Source organism: Octopus bimaculoides, chromosome 5, assembly GCF_046866305.1.
Source record: "Octopus bimaculoides isolate indiv1 chromosome 5, ASM4686630v1, whole genome shotgun sequence".
In the NCBI taxonomy this organism is placed as follows: domain Eukaryota; kingdom Metazoa; phylum Mollusca; class Cephalopoda; order Octopoda; family Octopodidae; genus Octopus; species Octopus bimaculoides.
Window position 1 is genome coordinate 102,333,082 of NC_142932.1, and position 12,287 is coordinate 102,345,368.

The 12,287-nt window shown below is 35.9% G+C and overlaps 1 protein-coding gene and 1 long non-coding RNA gene across 13 annotated transcripts in view; one reads left to right on the forward strand and one right to left on the reverse strand.

The window, feature by feature from the left end:
* Positions 1–12,287, forward strand: part of LOC106877962 (uncharacterized) — a 547,541-nt gene that overhangs the window by 329,727 nt on the left and 205,527 nt on the right. The gene's annotated exons all lie outside the window — the stretch shown is intronic.
* The window catches only part of LOC128247903 (uncharacterized), a 71,032-nt gene continuing 61,639 nt past the window's right edge, over positions 2,895–12,287 (reverse strand). The window contains exons 2-3 of the long non-coding RNA XR_008264221.2: positions 3,889–3,998; positions 2,895–3,521 (exon numbers count right to left, since the gene is read on the reverse strand). This is a non-coding gene — a long non-coding RNA (uncharacterized LOC128247903). The remainder of the gene's footprint in view (positions 3,522–3,888; positions 3,999–12,287) is intronic.

Below are 12,287 nucleotides of genomic sequence, written 5' to 3' on the forward strand. Positions count from 1 at the left end.
GAAAATAAGAAATGGAGTCGAAAATAAGAAATGGAGTCGAAAATAAGAAATGGAGTCGAAAATAAGAAATGGAGTCGAAAATAAGAAATGGAGTCGAAAATAAGAAATGGAGTCGAAAATAAGAAATGGAGTCGAAAATAAGAAATGGAGTCGAAAATAAGAAATGGAGTCGAAAATAAGAAATGGAGTCGAAAATAAGAAATGGAGTCGAAAATAAGAAATGGAGTCGAAAATAAGAAATGGAGTCGAAAATAAGAAATGGAGCCTTTAACGCAGTTCAGTGTGTGCCCTTCATAGCCACAGCCACACGATTGAAATTTTCAATAGCATGAAAAGATGAGGCATTACGGTAGAAGGAAGGAACGAACGAACGAACGAACGAACGAACGAACGAACGAAGGGAGAAAGAAAGAAAGAAAGAAAGAAAAAAAGAAAGAAAGAAAAATGAGATAGAAAGAACGAAAGAACGAAAAAAAGAAAGAAAGAAAAGGCACAGAAAGGAAAAGGGTAAAAGCGGAAAAGAGAAAGAAGGAAAGAAAGAAAGACGTTTAAAGAGATAAGAACGAGAAAAAAGTGAGATAGAAAGGAAAGGAAGAAGAAAGAAAGAAAGAAAGAAAGAAAGAAAGAAAGAAAGAAAGAAAGAAAGACAAAAAAAGAAAGGCAAAAGATAGAAAGAAAGAAAGAAAGAAAGAAGGAAAGAAAGAAAGAAAGAAAGAAAGAAAGAAAGAAAGAAAGAAAGAAAGAAAGGCAAAAAAGAAATAAAGGAAGGAAGAAAGAAAGAAAGGCAAAAGAAAGAAAGAAAGCAAGAAAGAAAGAGAGAACGAATAAAAGAAAGAAAGAAAGAAAGAAAGAAAGAAAGAAAGAAAGAAACGACAGTAAAAAAAAACAGAAAGCAGGGAAGCAGGAAAGCGGACAAGACAAGAATGTAAGAAAAAAAAGAAAGAAAACGAGAAGGAAATGCAAAACACGGAATGAAGTTAGTCGAAAGAGCCATATAGAAGAGCAGGAGTAAAAAAGAGGCAAGGAATGCTGGATATGCTAGGAACAGCAATCAGGTCTCCCTCAAATGACACCTTAGCTTCAAGAACGAAACGAAAGTGTGGTCGGATAATGTGTTCCCGAGTTTCCATAGAAATGGTAAAAGCGGAATGGACATGACTAGAATCCGTTTGATCATGTCTGCTTGATCGGAACTGATTTATTGTCAAGCAACAACAACAATAGCAAAGATTACAGTTTTTGATGACGGACAAGAGGAATGGAGGCTTCTCCTACGTATCGTCCAACTAAATTTCCTACTTTTGAAATTCATGTTTGAGTGTTCGGCACACATTTTTTATATTTTATACAGTGTTAAGTCGAAACAGCGTGGCTCAGTATGACAGAGCTAGACTTTTGAACTACAGTTATAGGCCAAAGAAAGCGAATGAGAGGAGAAGAGAGAGAGTGTGGGAGAGGAGGAGAGAGAGCGAGAGAGGCAGAGAAAAATACAGGGTGTCCACAAAGTCTGGGTACATGGAGTAAATAAAATCATAACATAAACAATTAAATATAAGAAATAATAATTTCTTAAAGTATGTGTTAATCCCCATGTACCCAGACTTTGTGGACACCCTGTAGACTGAGAGAAAGAGAGAGCGAAAGAAAAGAAGAGAAATAAGGAAGAATCAATACCAGTAGAGGAATATCATTTATCATCCAACCGGGCTACATTTTAACTGAGTGCATAACCGCTCATCAGGTAGTTCAGAGAGCCTGAGGATCGGTTTCGTAAACCTTTGCGTGATAGTTTGCGAAGTTGATGATCGTGTGCTATTTCTTTTAATTTGTTTGGCACCTATGTGCTCACGTGTGCGTGTTTGTGTAGGGGGTGCTAGCGCGCGTAAGTGTATAAATGTGTGCATTTGTGTGCGTGTATGCGTGTTTATAGTAACAAGGTGCTAAATGAACGATGTTTTTTTATATATTACACAAATCTGTGCTATAGTTTTGGGGGGCAGCAGGGGCAGTTGCTCCGCAAGAAGTTCGATCTTGCATTTCAGTTCGAAGTGGCTTCATTGCTACAACAAGCATTGACTTGAAAATTAAAATGCTTCTCGAAGATTTGACCGCACTTTTAACAACACCATGTATGACCTTATGTTGACAAGTAGAACGCTTTCATTTGCAATCTTGTTGCAACTAATCTGAATGTGTAACATATCAGAATGTGTATTTCTGGTCTTCAATTAAGTTCAAACCAAATTCCAGTTGCCCTTCGCTATTTTGACCCGTTTTGTTGTTTAGAAGTAACTCAATATATCTCCAAACTCCCTTCTTCCAAGATGCTCCTTAAACTGCAACGGTATTATTACTTTCCCGGTAATCCTGGAGGAATAAGTTCAGACAGACAGCATTCGCATTTGGTCAGTAGCTGTTGGCCATGTGAGCAGTTTTCTTTGTTTGTTCATTTTTTGCTTTTGTGTGTGTGTTTTGTCTTTTAGTATCACTTATTTCTGCCAATGCCAGTCATCAGTATATTTACTCCTGTTTACGCGTATCAGAGCAAAACTTCAAGCATTTCATTTTTATTATCTCCAAACATTGAGTGCTTGCTAACAAAGATCAATGAGATGGTCAAATTTCAATCTCTCTCTTTTTTCTTTTTTTTTTTTTTTTGCATCAGAAACTATCAATCAATTCACTTCCTATCCTGCTGTAGCCAAAAATTCTTTTTCTTTTATATATATATTTTTTTTTTTTGGTCCCTTCTAGCCACACTGTATTCAGGTTAAACTCCTTTTTTTTCTCTAAGAAGAATCTTAAGCTCCTGAAAATGAGTCAATGTCATTTTTATTGACTGTTCTCTCTTATTCTCTCTCTCCCTTATTCTCTTTCTCACTCTCTCTCTCTCATATCTCTGTAGACTGGTAATTGATTTTCACTGAAAATTCTTAAGGCCTTTCTTTTTTTAGAGACTCTCATCTGTTATCAGCGTTTGTCACTGACGCCCTCAAATTCCTGTTTGCCTGTATCAGAGCGAAACTTCAAGCGTTTCGTTTTTATGATCTCCAAACATCATTTCTATTTATTTTTCAATTTTTGTAGCAGAGAAGCGTAATTATTTGCCTATGTACATGCAGTATCGCCACATAAATGCTAGTCTTCCATAGATCAATAATGGCAGGCAACTTTTTTTATGTTCTGGCTTTGTATAGTGTCCTCATGATACTGCTTAGCAGTTGTGAAAAGCGCATATAAATAGGAATATGTTCGCCAAATTTAAGTGACATGAGTCTTTTATAAATATTTCGTATCTGTATCATAAATCATTATCGACATCAACTCACTGCGTCTCTTATCAATGCTGACCAAGTAAAGCTTACCTTGTAACTGGTGTGTCAAAACAAAAATCTTCTCTTGAAGTATTTCATTAAGAATAAATTACAATTACTTACAATTCTTCCCACCTCGTAGTAATATACTTACTATCGTGGTTGCTACTATAGTCACTGGCAGTTGGATTTGAAACATCAGGCTTACTGCAAAGAAGCATAGCAGAAATTAGAATCAGGTTTGTTGTCACACGTAGGGTCCGCATGAGGATTCCAGGAATTACTTCACCTACTGTCATTTCTGTACTCTTCATATTTTGGAGTGTAGAACTACAATCATCAACGCTTTTCTTATGTTCAGCAAATGTTGCTTGTTAGCGTAAAAGTTTTCTCATGAAATAATTCAACTCTGAGTGAAGTTCGTCCCAGTAGACTGTCATTCAATTCATATAGCTGAGGGAACTTTTTGCCATTTTATAGCAATTATATAAGTCATTATCGAGTTCTACTCTAAGAAAATGTGTTTTCTAGTTTCAGTTTCTTCTATAATTACAATAAATAAGATTCTATTTACCTTTTACAATACCGGTATTTCTTCTGTCCTCCGGTGTCGCTGTTGTCGTGTCCAGCCTGTTGCTTGTAACGCATCTCTGCAAGGTGATTGCAAGTTCCAGACATGTATCACTACAACGTTGAATAAAAGGTTGATTTAGCAAATGTCTTCAGAAGAATAAGCAGTTATTTAGTAAAGCTGGTAGTCGTACCATTATTGTTTGAGAATAGATTTTGTCGAAAAGTCAATGAATACTCTCTTACGCTAAAGTTTGCGTCTGTTCACGCCGGGTGTCTACCTATGAACCTATGTATGTATCCATGTCTGTCCGTATACATACATACACGCATACACACACACACACACATATATATATATATATGTATGTATACATGTAAGTGTATAGGGGAGGGTACGTGTGGGGGTTTTACGTACGTTAGTAAGTACGTATGTCTACGAATTTGTATGTATAGATGGATGGATATATATGTAGGAGTATATGTATGAATGTTAGATTGACTGCACAATTGATAGACTGTTGAACAAAAGAGCTTTAGATTCTGAGTTCAAATTCCTTCCAAGTTCGTTCGCATTACATCCCACTAAGGTCAGTAAAATAAGTACTGAAATGGTTGGAATCTTCTATACTAGAAGGAAGTACTTCAACACAGGCACGGTAAAATAATTTTACCCTAAAAATAAAAACGTGTGTGTGTGTGTGTGTGTGTGTGTGTGTGTGTGTGTGTGTGTGTGTGTGTGTGTGTGTGTGTGCGTGTGTGTAGATGTTAATAGCTGAGCTTGTTAAGACACATCTATGTACATTTGCAGAAGAATTTTCTCAATCTCCAATTGCAATTCTGTGGCATATGGCTTCAAAGTCGAGACAGAGAAAAATGTGTGCAAGCTCTCTGCTGCATACACGTTGCTTGTGAAAATCCAAAACAAAGAGCCTCTACTTGAAATAGCAGCCAAGTCTCTATCAAAGAAAGGACATTCAGCATAACGTATTCTTGGATATAGCGTATCTGAGTAAGATGATGGAATAGTTACAGCAGGAGAATATTGGCAGAAAAGTCTTCTCGACTATCCAATAGAGATTCATGCTTATACCTCATATACACGCTCACACATACATATAAGCATATAAGCATACTTATATTCATACATACGTATGCACATTCATACATACACTTATACATACACGCGTACCATATAAAACAGATCCAAAGTGCTTAGTGAAATTGTCGTGATAAATGGAGAATCCAACGTTTCGGACAAAGTCCTTCTTCGGGGAAAAGGTGACAGAAAGGAAATAAAAGAAAAATAGCAATGTTTTATATCATCTATGTTTGAGGGACTAACTGCAGAAGATGGGAAACGCAAGTCAACGTGAGCTTGCATACATAATCAGAAAGTATCAGAAGTGAGAAATTGGATACAGGAAGGAGAAAGGAAGAGATATGCATAGTGATCACGGCTGTGTTGATTTTCGTGTAGAAACACATAATCATTTCGTTGTATTTAACCACACATGCGCGTCAACGGTGGTACTCGAGCACTTTGGAAAATGAATAAAAAGGGGATAAATAAAACATCATTAAAGTATTTGTGACGATTGTGCTGTAAATATATGACGTAAGGCACGTCCAGATTTCCGTTATTGTTACAATGTTTATACATTATTTCGTGGGTAAGCGGTGTTGTCGATTAGAATGATGCTAAGACTGTAAAAAGAAACTGAATAAATACTACAATATTAGGCAATATTCATCATACTAGCGTATTACCCGTCCTATGACGAATAACTTAAAAAGCATACTTTTGCTACTCTGTTTTATATCAAGTAATATGGCTTACATACATTAACTATCGTTTAACTCTTATCAAATTTGTCGTTCACTTAGCCTCTTTTTCCTTTCCCATACTGGCTCTGTTACTTTTCTCGCTTACTTTCTTCAATTTTGCATTTCATAAAACAATAAATTGACAAAATCTTTATATATATCAAGTGTATATAAAATCTTTATATACACTTGAGTAACGTTCATTTCTCTCGATAATATATTCCAAGCATTGTAAATATGATGTGCTTGCTTAGAGATGGTATATAAGTTGTTTAGATTGATTTAATTTTTAACAAAACAATAATTCCTTTTAGCTGGAAAGGAAAAGCAAATTCTGAAGAAAAACAGTGTTTACTGACGTTATATTTTCGTATTCAGTATTCGGCAATTGAAAGATTTTACATAACAATATCTCGTCTGCTCTTAAATCACGTGATATTCCTCTCTCCCTCTCTCACACTCTCACTCTCTCTCTCTCTCTCACTCTCTCTTTCTCACTCTCTTTCTCTCTCTCTCTCTCTGTAACGATCTTTAACTCATTTGCCCACCAATTACTGATCCAGCATGTTATATCTCTCTCCCTGTCTCTCTCTCTCACTTCCTCTTTTTCTCTTTCACCATTTCTCTCTTTTTGTGTGTCTGTGTGCGTCTCTCACTTTTAATTTTCTCTCCTTCTCCTTATACGATTTAATGCGAGGAGAAATCATTCAACCAGCCAACCAACCAACGTTTATATATATATATATATATATATATATATATATATATATATATATATATATATATATATATATACATCGATTATTATACAGAAATATCTCATTTTATTTTTTAATGAATATTTTTTTAATGAAATGCGCATACAAACTGCAATGGGTTCCATGGTTACTTTGTAAGACAACCATACTTTCAAAAATGTTAATGCAAGCTAATTATATTGTCCTACTACTTGTATACATTACTGTGCATGTATATAATAATTTTATATCGAGGATCTCGAAGTCATTGTAAAAAATGTTTTACTAGGGAGCTCCTATAAAACCGAATCATGCCAACGTTGTCAATGTGCCTAGATTTTCCCTCATTATATTGTATACTCCCAGTGGAGGCGCAATGGTCCAGTGGTTAGGGCAGCGGACTCGCGGTCATAGGATCGCAGTTTCGATTCCCAGACCGGGCATTGTTAGTGTTTATTGAGCGAAAACACCTAAAGCTCCACGAGGCTCCGGCAGGGGATGGTGGCGAACCCTGCTGTACTCTTTCACCACAACTTTCTCTCACTCTTACTTCCTGTTTCTGTTGTGCCTGTAATTCAAAGGGTCAGCCTTGTCACACTGTGTCACACTGAATATCCCCGAGAACTACGTTAAGGGTACACGTGTCTGTGGAGTGCTCAGCCACTTGCACGTTAATTTCACTAGCAAGCTGTTCCGTTGATCGGAACAACTGGAACCCTCGACGTCGTAAGCAACGGAGTGCCAACAACATTGTATATTCCCTACTTCAATTGATTCAAACTTTTATTTTATTACATTTGGGAGTTGTCACCCCTGTCTACGTTGTCTACGCGTTGAATCAGCGTGTAAATCTCTTCAATTGAAGTAAATATTTTATTAGCAATCTTTTTGTTTCTCCTCCTTGTATGTGTTTGCGCATACATTGCTAGTTATTTTCTATGCAGATGGCGCTCCCTGTCGTTGTTGGTGCTTAATTTGAATTTCATTAACATCAGATTGGTACATATGAATTAAATTTCTTTAATGAAATACCTTCTTACAACTGATTGATATTGATTTAAGACATTACGCTGTAATTTATGTATTTTTGGCTCCTATGGGTAACATCACTTTGGTATCATGATTCCAACCAGTATTGAATAATGTTGTTGCAATGGGAATTTTTCTTTCGAAACATAGTTTCCAGGTGAGGTTTATGGTTTTGAGAAATGCTAACCTAGGATTGAGTATTCACTTCAATGTTCTTCAGGAGTTCTTGCATAGAAGTATAATTCAATATTAAAAATAATATATTCTTTATAAAATCTCAATAAGAAATGAGAGTAGTAACTATACTAACAAGTAAAGTTAATCACCACATCAATATAACAGTTCAATGTTACTACTGTTTTAACCTCAGGCAGATCTTCCGCTAACTGGTTATAGATGCAGCCTGCACTCTGTATTTATACGGCAAACAGGGAAGCGAACCCGACTCACTTTCGAGCTGGTTTTGCTCGTCCTCAGTCGCGAACACCTGGTAGCTAGATTGATGGTCAGAGTCCGCACCAGCAAACAATATATTGACCAGAATAGTCTACACGTACAATACAAAAAACTGTCATTCAAAATATGTGGAAGTATTGATATATAATAAACAAGAGTAAGCAAAAATCAAAAACAATATGATAAAACATGTGAAAAATTCAATGAAATACACCTGGAAACCTTCGCACAGGGGAGGTACAAATCTACCTCATGGTAGGATCAGAGTATAGCACGGCTCCAATCACCATCCATTCCGATTTCCTTTTGCTTATCGGGTCCTCCTTATTTGATTATGAGTATCTTTTGTCGTGGTTGAACCATAAAATGGCCCATATCTTCTAAGAGCAGCTAATATTCATGTTCCAACTGTGATTCAGTTACCACTTATTTTGTCCTCTTTTAAGTTCCTTATCAAATACTATTAGCTATGCTAATTCCTTTGGGTTACTGCGAAGTTCAGGCATTCTTTGTAGAAGCATCTCACCAAAAAGTATGCGCACTACTTGGAGTGGGGAGTTCCAGTTTCTTTCTTGCCTTTAGTCTGGGCTAACTTTTACCCCTGTCACTTTTTTCATATCTCTAATAGTTTTTTTTTTCTTTTTTTCTCTTGGTCCCATCTACTCATCATCGCAAAACGATAGAGTAAAGTTGCACTCCGTTGCTATTGGAAGGTCATGTGCTGGATGAAGAGCACCTTCAGCATCACGATGGGCTGCCTAGTCCTTTTTTTCTCTAATTCCACTTTGGTTATCCTCAAATGATGCTACAGGTGCTAGAGGTGCCACTGTGGAAACCAATGTCATCAGTTCAGGGTCCTGGTTTTGTCGCCGCATCTCCTACTATATGACGTCCTTCCTTTTGCTGTCGCCATTTTTTCCTATCACTTACAAGCCCTTTAGTAGCCTCCAGAATTTCACAAGCAACAACCAGGTCTTCTGCTCTGCATCATTTGTCCGATTGGCTTCTCCTTCGGTCTCATGTTGCGCTATTACACCGAGGTAACTCTATGATTTTCAGTGACCGCCAGAACAAAAATTTCATTTTGGCTGTATGCTGCGGTTCATCTCCGCTAGACGACGAACCAAGGCTCCAGGTCAGCATTAATGTTTCTGACTGCAACCTTACTTCAATTCCTGCCCACGACCTGCGGTATTATCAGGTGGGCAAGTGTATAACAAACGACATCAACATATTTTCTCGTTTCATCAATTTTAACCACGATGCACTGTCTTTTATACGCCTGTTTCTGCCGGAGGATCTCACCTCCAGCCACACAACGACTACGGCTTTATCCAAGTCTATCTTCATGGTATATAGAAACTCTTACAAAACGGATGTACGTTATGTTCCTCTTTGCTCTTTCATTGATAAATTCCTCGATGAAGATGACACTTGATTTTGTAGCATACATCTTCCACACTTCTGTTGACTTGAGGCTAATCCACATCTACTTTTTCCCTTTCATTTGCAAAGCTAACAAGAGTTGCTGCTCGTACCTTAGCTGCTTTCTATATTCTTTAGGCACTTTTTCTTACTTCAGTTGACGTTTTTACCTTTTCTTATTGTTTATGCTTTCAAATTATGGTTATCAATGATTGTCTGAAACTTTATTTTATCATAAAGTTCTTTGGGGTCTTCTTTAATATCTGCCATATATATATATACGCACATATAGACATGTATTTATATATCTACATTTATCTATGAATGTGTGTATATTATGCATTTATATATAGATATATATATATGTGTGTAAATGTTACATTTAAATGGATGTTTGAGAGTATCTGTAATATATATATATATATATATATATATATATATATATATATATATATATATATATATATATATATATATATATATATATATATATATAAATATATATATATATACATACATACATACATACATACATACATACATGCATACATATACATACGCACATGTAGACATACATGCACACATGCACACGTTTGCACAAGTGACATTTCCTTTCATGAATACATACATATCTGCACACACTTGTGTATGTGTACATGTTTGTGAATCAACGGTGAATATCTGTGCGTTGGTTCGTAGTGAGTAAGCTACAAAGAGTTCTAAATTTAAATAACTTTGGAAGCCGTCTTCGCGTTAATTTTTTTTGGCCATTGAAAAACACTTTTAATCATGACTTGATGTAAAAGAACGAAACGGATATAATACCTGGCCTTATCGTCTATACATTAGCCATCTGTACAGCAGCTACATACGCTGCAATAATATATAAACTAAAAGAAAAACTTAATATTTAATAAGCAGTAGTGAATCATTTATGTAATACGTTGCTATATAACTTAGGGTGTCTGCTGCTACTGGCACACAAAAAAATATGTAGGTAACAAGTTCTTGAATCTCTGATATAGATAAGCTATGGTTTACGGGGAAGAAATAACTACTCGTTTCTTACTTGAGTAGGCGTAGCAGGTATGAGAAGAATAGTCACTTCCGGTACGAACGACCGAAATGAATAAGTAGCACAGATGAATATAAGTAAGCAAGATGCTGTAAATTTGGGGCAAATATATGTATATATATATAAAACTAGGTCATGTCTATTGCTGTTTGTAACGTAGAGTTCACTTGGACTATTTCTGTTTTGAACAGGTGTTGTGTTAATTTAGACTTTGTATATAGACATAGTGTTTCAAATCTATTAAATGCACGGTTAAATGTGACGCTCGGGGCCTTTATCTCAAGTGGAACAATTGACGTAATTGAAATGATTGATTGAAGTTACTTAATTGTAAACAAATGGCAAATACTTTTCATCTAGCGAAAAATAAATATATATTAAATCTATTAAATCTATTACATATGGATAGAGGCGAAATGATGTTACTATGGTTGCTGTTACTCTTGATGTTGTTCTTGTTTTAGTTGTTCTTTAGTACCGAATAACGTTTGATTAAGGAAGCCTATTTTTCTTATGCCTTTCTTTTACATGTTTCAGTCATTTGATTGCAGCCATGCTGGGGCACTACCTCAAAGGGTTTTTAGTCGAACAAATCGACACCAGAACTTACTATATTTAAGCCGACTACTTATTCTATCGGCCTCTTTGTCGAACTGCTAGATTACAGAGACATAAACACATCAACGTGGGTTGTCAAGCCATGATAGGGGAGAAACACAGACACAAAGACATACACCTATACACACACACACACACACACACACACACACACACACACACAAATTTTACATCCCACCGGTAGGCCATAACAATATTTGAATGGGATGAAGGACGCACAAATAGCGGGTGGATGAGCAGTAACCAGTGAAAGAAACTAGCAACAAAGTCTTAATGCAAACCTGTATGTGTATATATATATATATATATATATATATATATATATATATATATATATATATATATATATATATATATATATATATATATATATATATATATATATGTATATATATATATTTATATAAGGGCATTACTATACAATAATGCCTCACGCTATGAGGGACTCTAAGGTCAGACTACCATAAAAAGCACATTTTACCGAACGCGAGGAAATGCAACTCTCAAAGCCAACCCCTTAAAAACAGACTGAATTATAGATCATGATTTTGTAGTTATTGTAGTATTATACAACCTCTACTCGTCAGTATAATATGGTCAAGAAAAATAGCAGTAAACAGAGAATCAACATACCAAACGAGCATCGTCTCTCTCCCTCTATCAATCTCTCTCTCTCTCTCTTTCTCTCTCTCTCTCTCTCTTTTACTTGTTTCACTCATTTGACTGCAGCCATGCTGGAGCACTGCCTTTAGTCGAGCAAATCGACCCCAGGACTTAGTCTTGGTAAGTCTAGTACTTATTCTATCAGCTTCTTTTGCCGAACCGATAAGTTACGGGGACATAAACACACCTCCATCGGTTTTCAAGCGATGTTGGAGTACAAATACAGACACACACACATACATATATAGAAGGGGCCTTTCAGTTTCCGTCTACGAAATCCACTCAAATGGCTTTGGTCGGCCCGAGGCTATAGTCGAAGATATTCACCCAAGGTGTGACGCAGTGGGACTGAACACCGAACCAAACCATGTGGTTGTTAAGCAAGCTACTTACCTCACAGCCACTCCAGCGTTATATATATATATATATATATATATATATATATATATATATATATATATATATATATATATATATATATATATATACAGTTAATAAAAGAAAATAGAGAAGAAATATAGCGGATACTTGGTTAATTTTATTATTATTCCGATGTAAAAATAGTAATGCATA